Here is a 10,551-nt window from a genome sequence, read left to right on the forward strand (position 1 = left end):
CTACTAAAGATCATTAACAGTTGTTAAACACATTTTACATTATCTTTAAGCCATGACTTCAAATAGAATGCACATTACTTAAGGTTTCTCAAATGGACATTCATAATTTCACTAATGCTGAATAGGATGACAATATTGATGACTGTAAGTCTACAGGTAGTTGTTTTGTGAATCTTAGTACTACTTATATTTCATGGGAATTTAGGAAGTAAAGAATTTTTGCTAAGTCCTCCACAGAAGCAAAATACAAGGCTTTGCGGATGGTATTACTGAAATTTTATGTATTTAATCTTTATTGTCAAAATTTTACCTCCCCTCTTCATTTATGACTATATTATAGTGTGATAATTTAAGGGCCATTTTTTTTATCTATTAATTTAGTTTTACATATTTGTATAAAAATATATAGAGGTTGACTATCATTTTGTTGTGAATTCACATTGCTAAGTAGAGGATTTAGGTTCAATTTGTTTCTTTACAGGACCAACTAGTTGATGTACTTACTGAATCTCTCTCTCATACTTTGTTTGCTCATCTTCGATCCAAACTTCAGGTGGAGTCTCCATCTTCAGCTTAAAGGGAGCATATTACAAAAAGAATCCTTATATATATATAAATAACTTACATAGCTTAGTAATCATGTCTAGTGACTTCCACTATTAGTATTGTACACAACCATATACATATAAATATAAAAGATGGTTGTTATCATTGTAAGCACCCATTATAATTTATAAAAATCAATCTCTTAATTATTTTAACTCTTAGAATTAATTTACATACCCGCATCTTTAAGAATATATGTGCTTATGACTAATATGATTGATCAATATTGAGTCTTTTAGAATTGTTCTTTTAAGAATTGTTCACCTTAGTCTCTTATATAAAATTAAAGGAATGGAAAGTAGAAGAATTCAATAGAAAATATTATGCCACCTCACTATGAGTTTTTATATTATATTCAATGTGTTTATGATGCTTTACATGCATGTGAATGTGCATGTGCACACATATATTTTATTTCTAATACAATTAAGAAAATTACAAAATAAAAATAAGTATGCTTTAAACTAGAACAAAAGGTACAAAACATAAAAAGTATGTCTATTTATATGGTTAGAAAGTTTCATGTGCCTTTTAATTATTAGGCTCGAGTACACCATTACAAGTTGATTATGGGTAGGAGCACACAACCAACTTTGTTTAGAAAAAAAAAAGGAAAAATAGATGAAACTTGATAGTTTGATAATAAAATCCATTATGTAATTATTAATAGCAATAAACTAAACATGTAACTCCTTTTACATAACCATATCATAAATAAAATGAAAAACAATTTCAATAGGTTTTGTGTATGAATGAAAAAATTAGATAAGTTGTTCCAAAACTATCACACTATAAGATAAAAAGAGAAAAGGATAGCTAATAAGTTCAAAAACATTAGCAATAACTTTATATTCAACCTTTATAGAAGATTGATAAACTATTTTCTATTTACAAGACTTTTAAGATATAAGGTTATATCCAAGATAGATAGCATCAGTATCTGAAAAATTTTCATCATCAATAGCACTAGCCCAATTAAAGTCACTAAATCATACAGTTTATGATCATAAAAGGTAATAAAATATATACCAAATTAAGATTTACTATGAATATAACTCAAGATATATTTAACAACAAGTTAATGATCTTTTAATAGGCTATGTATAAACTAACAAACCTTATTAAAAATAGATATTGTAAAAGTAACATGCTAAAGAAATTCAACCACATAATGATATAAGGTATGATAAAAAAATAAAACCATTATTAGAGATGTTCAAAAGACAAGAACCAATAATTATCAATGTGGAAACTAGTTAACATTCATACATGAAAGCTTTGTGCACAACGTCAAAGGTATATCAAGACTAAGAAAAAAATAACCAATAAGAAATGTATTGTATCTTAATACCAAGAACATAACTTAGATAACCTAAGTTTCAAATAAAGAGTTTTGTGCTATAGTAAGCATTCAACTAAGTAATGAAAGAAAAATAATTTCATGTGATAAAGATATCATAAACATAAACTGAAATATATAGCTAAATAGTCTATTATCTATATATAAAAAATGAAGTTTACTATCGATGCCTAACTTTAAAAACTTAATCCCTAATAAGATACAAGTAGCCATGACAATAATAATAGTAAAATTATTATCTAAAACAATTTATCATATAGAAAGTAGGTATTTTATAATATTAGAAAAATACAAAATGAAAGATAGTTTTATGAAATGTCGAGGTGTACGAATTGAAATATGTGTAAGATTTAAGTTTTTTGAAATCATCTATTTTGATTTCTTCAAAACTAACGGAGGGTTCCATACAAATGTATCCAATAATGTAAGGCATGATATGATGTGTTGTCTTGGTATTAATATCATGATTATTTATAATTCAAAAAGAAGTGACTAGTTGAAGAAAATGGAGAACCAAAATTAAAAGGGTAATAAAGTTTCCTTCAGGAAGTGATCTAGCACCTGAAAAATAAAAGGAATATAATAGGGTAGTATGATTATAGTTACTACAAATTTAATACTATATTTTGGGTGTTTTGTTGTGGTTAATTCCACTTTGATTCATTCCCTCGTTTAAAGTTTTTTTTTATATTTTGCTGATATATCTAATTTCAATCGTACTTTATATTGAAAACATCATTCCAACTAGATAAGGAATAAGAGTTAAAGTTGTTACCTTTATCAATAAAAGTGAATTATCTATTAATGATAGTCAAATGGACATTCATGTCATCAATAAGTGTGGATCTAATAGAAAGCATATAAAATTCAAAATTGCGTAAGAATTTATTATTCAAGAGTAAACTATGAAATTCTAAGAAGGTAACAAGTTTGGAAAGTGGTTACTGAGTCTTTGAACTCTGGTAGGAGGCTTTTGAATATATGCAAGTTAAAATCAGAAAGTGAGCAGCATATTAAATATTGCAAATTCATCATTTTATGTTTTTTCAATATGTTTACAAGTCAAACTGATTCTTTATAAAGTTGTCATAGTTCAAAAAGATTTATATAAAACAATATAATATGGGTTATTGATGGTCAAGCTAAGGCTGATTCTAGTACTATTTCAATTAAGTGAGAAATTTGACAATAAATGACATTAATAGTGCATCATGTTTTTTAAAAACATGCAACTAAAATGTTCATTCTTAGTTGATCATATTTAACTTGTGTAGGTAATTTGGGTTTGTTATGGTAATGGATATGTTCTCTAAAGTAAGGAGGGCTAGTAGACATGGTTTTAATCTTTCAATGAAGATATATAAGAATTTTTTAATTAAAAAGAACTCTTAGTTTAACATTTTAAAGCATATACTTTTTATTTGTTAATTTTAAAAAGATATAAACAAAAAGCATTATGAAGTGATAATAATAGATTTGCTATTGTTGCAGTTCACTAGTTGTGTTGTTTACGAGGGAGGGAGTAGGCTATTATTTCTTGTTGCTAAAAGTGTAAGAGGTATTATATAGAGAAGTTATGAAAAAGATTCTCTTTCCATGTCAAATAAGAAAATGAAAAAAAATAAAAATAAAAGGATAATTTCATAAAAAATATTATGCCCTCACTATATTTTTTTGTATTAGATTTAATATGTTATGAAATATTAAAAATGTGTGTGTGTGAGAGAGAGATTATTATATATGATCATTAATATTGTGCTCTAATGTTATTAAAGGTAATGTCTTTTTAGTGCGGTGGGAAAACCATTATTTATGGAATATTTTTTATTTTTGTTATGCTTTGTAGCATCTTGCATATTAAGAGCGTGTTTGGTACTGCGGTAATTGTTATGATTGTGGTTTAAAAAAAATTATTTTATAAAAAGTATTTTTAGTTGAGGTTGGTTTGAAAAAATAGGTGTTTAGTTAAAACTGTGGTTGAAATTGAAGTTGAATAAAAAGTAGTTTAATGTGTTTGGTTAGGAATATTTTTGAAATTGAGGTTATAAAATAATTTTAAAAAATATATATTCATATTGATGGTTTTTAATTTAAATATTATAGATTTAACTATTGCTATTACATTATGAAATAAATAATATTTTATATAAAATATTTTTTTATTGTTCCATTAAACTATTCACAATTCCAATATGTATGAAAATATATCCGATAAGGACTACAGTTTTCACAAATTTCTTAAAAGCGCAATAACATCAGGTAAAATATAATCAAGAACAAAATTAATACTAATTTATGTTGTCATTGAATAATGTTTAATACTAATTTTTTGAATAAAACACAATTATAAATAAAAAATATTTTTTTATTTTGCTGTATCGGACTCAGTTTACTGCATTTTTACCTTTGATAAACCTAGCCAACCTGAGTTTTATATCTAACTGAATAAAAATTAATTTAATTAAAATTAATTAATTATACCGGTTAATTTATGAATCAAGTAAAATTAAAATAAAACTTAATTTAATTTTAAAAAATTAAATCAAAACTTTATATTTTTAATTAATTTGAGTTAATTCATCAAACTTTAATGTTGGGTTATAACTATAATAACAAGTTAGGTAACTTTTGCATTAATATTTTTTTAATAAAAATCATGTTTGCATAACATTATAAATAAAATCATATTTATATTAAATATTACTGTTTATATTAAATATAACACAGATGATAACGATTTGTTATTAATTTATAATGTAGAATTATTTCTATTTTGTGGATATAATTATTTTATAAAATAATAATATAAGTAATAAATACAAATAAATCTTGCTCATAATAATTAAAAAGAAATATCAAGTATTTTGGGTTTCCATGTACTGGTTTAAGCCCTCAGCAACAAAAATATTATATTGCAAATTAAAAAGAAATATCAAGTATTTTGGGCTTGCATGTACTGGTTCAAGCCCTCAACAACAGCAACAAAAACATTATATTGTATTAATTTTTAAATATGAACAATGGAGTCCATTTTTTCATCAAAGGAAGCAGTTTTTTGCTACTTCTTATAACCTGCGACTATATCATAGTTAATAATGGGACTCATCATTAAAAAACTATGATAAAAATATAACCAAATAATAAAAATTAAAATTGCAAATGAATCCCACGCATAATTATAATATTAAACCGCCACTAAATAAACAACAACTAAAATATCTTTCAAATATAATATTTCAATATAATTATTATTATCCATTAATTGAATGAAACCAAAAACACAAACCTTTTAACATCACAAGTTCTCCAATACAGTAATTATGATTTTTTTTATTTTTTAAGTGAATTAGCCAAAAAAAAAATAATAAATATAAATATTTTTTTACAAGTCAAATTAATTACTATAGATTAATTATTACATCCAAATGACATACCTCCCACATCTTACATGGATCATAGGTCCATTTTGTCATCTTGCAGTGTAGCGAGTCGTTTCAAAGAAGCAGTACAACGATTGGTAATGTCCTATCCCATCATTTTATTACTTTTTCATTCGACGGTTCTAAGATGTTTGTCTTGCATTGATTAAATGACTTCCGACAATCCATATCATGCATTTCCCGACAAACAAATTCACGCGTGATTTTTTTATTACTTATCCGGAGAGATTTCAACATCACAAAATGAAAGATTTTGAAATTGAAGCACATTCTCAGTGCAAGGCTCGTATCTCAAATAATTATATTCGGATCTTAGGTACCTGTGTGTGTATATATATATATATATATATATTATCTGCCAACAAAAAAATAACATAAAAAAATAGTTTTAGGTTAGAACATGAAACAACACTTTGGAAAAATATGATTATTAAAACAATAATATTTTCTTAATTAATCTCAATAACTTAAATTCAGTTTAGTTCTAATAATCACACTGATAAAAACTTAAGAATTTTATATTCAAGTTTCAAGTGTCATTCTCATAATTATTCATATAAATGACCCATCAAAACATGAAATCAAAGAGGAAGAAACCGCCAAACATGACCGTGACATACAAATTATTTCACTATTAGAGTTGTAAATACTCTGAGGTAGTTTATTATAATATGAGAAAACTTTACTTTTTTATATTCAATGCAACTTTTCCAAAAGATAGCATAATTGTTACTTAATTTTTTTTTTTGAAAGATAATCAATGAACCTTGCTGTAGTTAATAGAAATATATATTTCATAATCTATCCAAATTTGTCAATTTATCAATACAGTACGAAAAAAGGATCACATTTATTTTATATGCTCTTGCGAAGAATATGCGTGTGTAATTATTACACGTCTAACTATCTATTTCATATGCTAACAATGCTATTTTAAAATAAAAAAAATACAGATAGCATTCTAGATACACAAAAAAAATCTTCTAAATTTATAATCATATCATATTTGATTATCATATAATAACAAATAAAAAAACATCTTAACAAGCATATTAACTAAGCAAACTTGTATGATTAAAAAAAATAAAAATAAAACTTAATTTAGCTATAGCTTATAATTTGAGAGAAACTATTGAGCTTCTCAAAACACATATAAATAATAAAAATTTAAAATTAATCTAGAATTTATATAAAGATTACCATTCTTTTTTATTTTAAAATTATTGGTTAAATGACATATCTTATTAGAACAGGATAGATAAATAAAATTAGTTTCTATAGATTAAAAATTAAACGCTTAATTGTTGACAAAATCCTAAAATATGATTTAAAAAGACCATTTCGTTTTCAATTTTTTTATGGACTGGCAATGCTATGCATGTGAAGCAGGCATCCATTTCGTTTTCTCAGATAGTTCATGACATCTGGATATCTCTAACAATCTTTAGAGGGCTGTCTTTACATGTTTGTCGGTATCAAAGGGTCAATAAATACGTGGAGAAAAGGCTATGGGAACAAATGCTGAGGGGCCTCTGGGTTTTGGCAGCTTGTTTTGATGTAATGTCTCCTATCTACTTCCAAGTAAAAATATTTATGACCTTCTAACCACGTGGAGCATAAGGAGGTGGTTTCCAAGTTTCGATTACTGTAATGGATAGAAATGGAATCTCGGGACGGTGAGAAGAGAGCTGGAGGGATAATGTCATGTTTATAATTACTTGTTGAGAGTGAAAATGGTTGAAGATATGATTTTCATGAGAGCCTACGTATAATAAAGAGAGAAAACTCGTCGTCGATGACACATCTTAGGCTGTATTCATACAATAATAATAATAAAAGATATCTTAGTTCTTTTCAGTTGATATAAGCTGAAAACATGCAGGTTTATTACTTTATATTTGAAGAAACGTCCAGTCGTAATTCAGGTTTCTTATCTTATCTTATATTTTATTTTTAATTAATATAGATATTCAAGCCATTTAAAAATAATTTTAAATTGTAATTCAAGTTTTTTTGTTTGATATTTTAAATTGATTTTGGGATAAATTTTTTAGTGCAAAACTTAGTTTCCCATGCAGCATCGAGGGTATTTCTTTTTGTTTTTTAATAATTAGAAAAAAAATAGAAAAAGTAAGAAATCACCTTTTTTTTTCCTTTATTTTTTGTGGATATGTTATTTTAAAAGTTCAAAATTATTGTTTTAAAATAAGTAGTCCATAAGCTTTGGCAGAGTTTTTTTTTTAAAGAATTAATATAAATATCCCAACTAGGTTACATACAATTCAATTAATCTTACGAATATAAATATTTAAAAACAAATTAATAAACTAACCAAAAAACCTTTGAAGTTGCAGAGTTTTTACCTTTGGCTCCCTTGCAACCAGTTGTAAAACGTTAGCGCACTAGCGTTGGGAAACGGATAAGGGGTGGATTGCGAGGGGTAGCTGTCGCGATGCCATGACTAGACGTCCCAAGATCTCATCCTAGATTTACTCTCTCTTTTTATCGTTTCTTCCTTTTGCGGTTCTAAAATGCTTCGAAGTCTTTGTCAGGGATTACTGACTGAATGATCTCAGACAATATATATCCCTAATTTCCTGACAGGCAAATTCATGGGTGGCCGACAAAAACAATATACAGCGATTCCTGGGATTCTTTTAAAAATATAAAGCTAGTAGGTTTGCTAATGCTAATTAAATGCAAAAATCAAGGCTAATCTTTTCCATCAAAGCAAAAAGACAAGCGAGTATACAAATATTTAAGTGCTAGACGTCCTCTATCCTGCATAGTTGAATGAGAACTTGTTACCAATACTTTTTATCTATCAAACATGTCAATCTTTTCAGATATCATTTAACACAATCTGTATAGCATTGATATAATTCCTGAACTTTTATATCCTTTAACTATATATATATAAAAAAAGAAATTGAAATTCTTAAACCAGTTACAATCCTTAATATAGAGAAAACTTTAAAAATCTTGGAAGCTTTTTGAAAAGTTTTTGTTTTATCAATTTTTTTCTAAAAACGTAGCTTACAAGATTCTTTAAATACAAGAAAAATATTTTAATTAATACAATTCTAATTAAACTGAAAATTCTAATCTAAATAGAAAATAAAATAACAAATAATAAGGAGAATAAATAAAATTATGAAACAATAGCTTCTCGGTCAATTTTCGGCATAAAAACAAAAATAACTAGGAAGTTAACAGCTCCTATATAATTAGGCTACTAGAATGATGTATCAAAATAATGTAAGTTTTTATTGGACTAATAGTCTGTTTGGGATTGCACTTGAAAAGTATTTTTTTAAAATTTTAATTTTTTTATTTTAAATTAATATATTTTTTAAAATAAAAAATATTTTAAAAAATAACTTTTTCTCTGTAAGAGAATGATAGATTTTCTTAATTAGGCTATCTATATATATATATATATATATATATATTTGTGTATGCGCTTACAAAAACATCTAATTATCACATAGATCCAAAGGCTGTTGCTTAGAATTGATTTTCACTAGAATCCCACATGATTTTTCTTGAGCATAGAGATTCGCACACCTTCATTGTATATAAGAGGATGCACGATGTTGGCTTATCCAAACCCCCAAGAGTGATGCGAGGCTATCTAAAAATTGTTAATTTCGAAGACAGGCTAGGTGTTCTCTGATTTGGGATTATTAAACAAAGACATTAGAAAAAATGCTACTCCTAAAGATGACAATTAATGATAAACAAAGACATTAGAAAAAATGCTACTATGACAATTAATGAAAAAAAAAAATGTCTAAAACCCTGTCTTGTTGATATTTCTTTCTTCAATGAATTAATAGATTGTTTCAACTTCAATCTTATACGTGATATATTTTTTATTTCAAAAACAATTTCCTATATATATATAACACATTAATTTTTCTTACAATACCAACATTATTGACTTTTACTCATATTTATTAAATATATGGCCAAATTGATATATGGGCACCATAAATATCTCTAAAAACTGATTTTATTTTATATGGTTTGAGCTCCCTTCAACTTTTGCTACGCATGACTTTTTTAGCTTATTTTCAAACTAAAACGAAAAGATATTGATTTTATTAGATGATTTTCTTTGGCCTTATTTAATTTACTTCTTTAATATATAAAAAATAGCAAAATTTACATCTCTCTCGCTCTTTTAAAAAAAGTTGTTATCCTATGTGATTTTATGCACTCTTTATGCTTTTTTTTCAAAGATTAGACTAATGATCATAAAAGTTTAATCTATATGCATGAAATTTATATAATCAACGTAAACTTGCAATTAAAATAAAATGCTAGCATGCATAATATATAATGAAACTTACATAAGATATTAAAATAAAATACTAGCATCCAAAATAAATATATATTGAATTTTGTATTTAAACAAAATATATATGTATATAGATAGTTGTTGAAGCAATTAGAAATTGATTAAGCTAAATATTTTGTTATCAATAAACAATTATTTGTTCTAGGATGGTTCAAATGAACTAATTTCTTAGTTTAAAGAAATTGTTTGGACCTTTATTTATAGGCTAGAAAAATTAATGGGTTGGAAAAAAATAATTCTTTATAAGTCAAATAAATACAAACTCAAAATCAAGCCAAAAATAAATTGAAAAAACATAATTCTTTGTAGTAAGAAAAAATAAAATGGATTTGTCATAAATCTAAACCTAAACCTAGCTTAAGGTTCAAGCTGATCCAAGTGAGCGTACTTCTATGACTTAAACTTGAAGCTCAATTTATTTAGCCTCTTTTTTTTTTTAAAGCTTTTATTTCATTTGGGACTAATTGTAACTCTTTATCTTTCTATTATATATACTATAAGAAAATCTTGCTTTTTCTATATTTGATAAAGGGTATATGATTAGTACTTAAAAGTGTATTTTTATCATGATTTTATATCATCATTTTGCACTTGAAGTATCAACAACTCCTTAACTAAATCAAGTTTTATAATAATATATCTAATAATATAAGATACCTTTAATTTGTGGTAAATGTTCATTTTAAATACAGGCCTATCATATAAATGAAAGGATTGATTGATGACCTTAAGAACTTAAATTGTAAGGGCAAAGAGATGATCAAAATTAGAAAAGAGATGTC

Source organism: Populus euphratica, unplaced genomic scaffold, assembly GCF_000495115.2.
Source record: "Populus euphratica unplaced genomic scaffold, PopEup_1.0 scaffold676.1, whole genome shotgun sequence".
NCBI classification, from domain to species: domain Eukaryota; kingdom Viridiplantae; phylum Streptophyta; class Magnoliopsida; order Malpighiales; family Salicaceae; genus Populus; species Populus euphratica.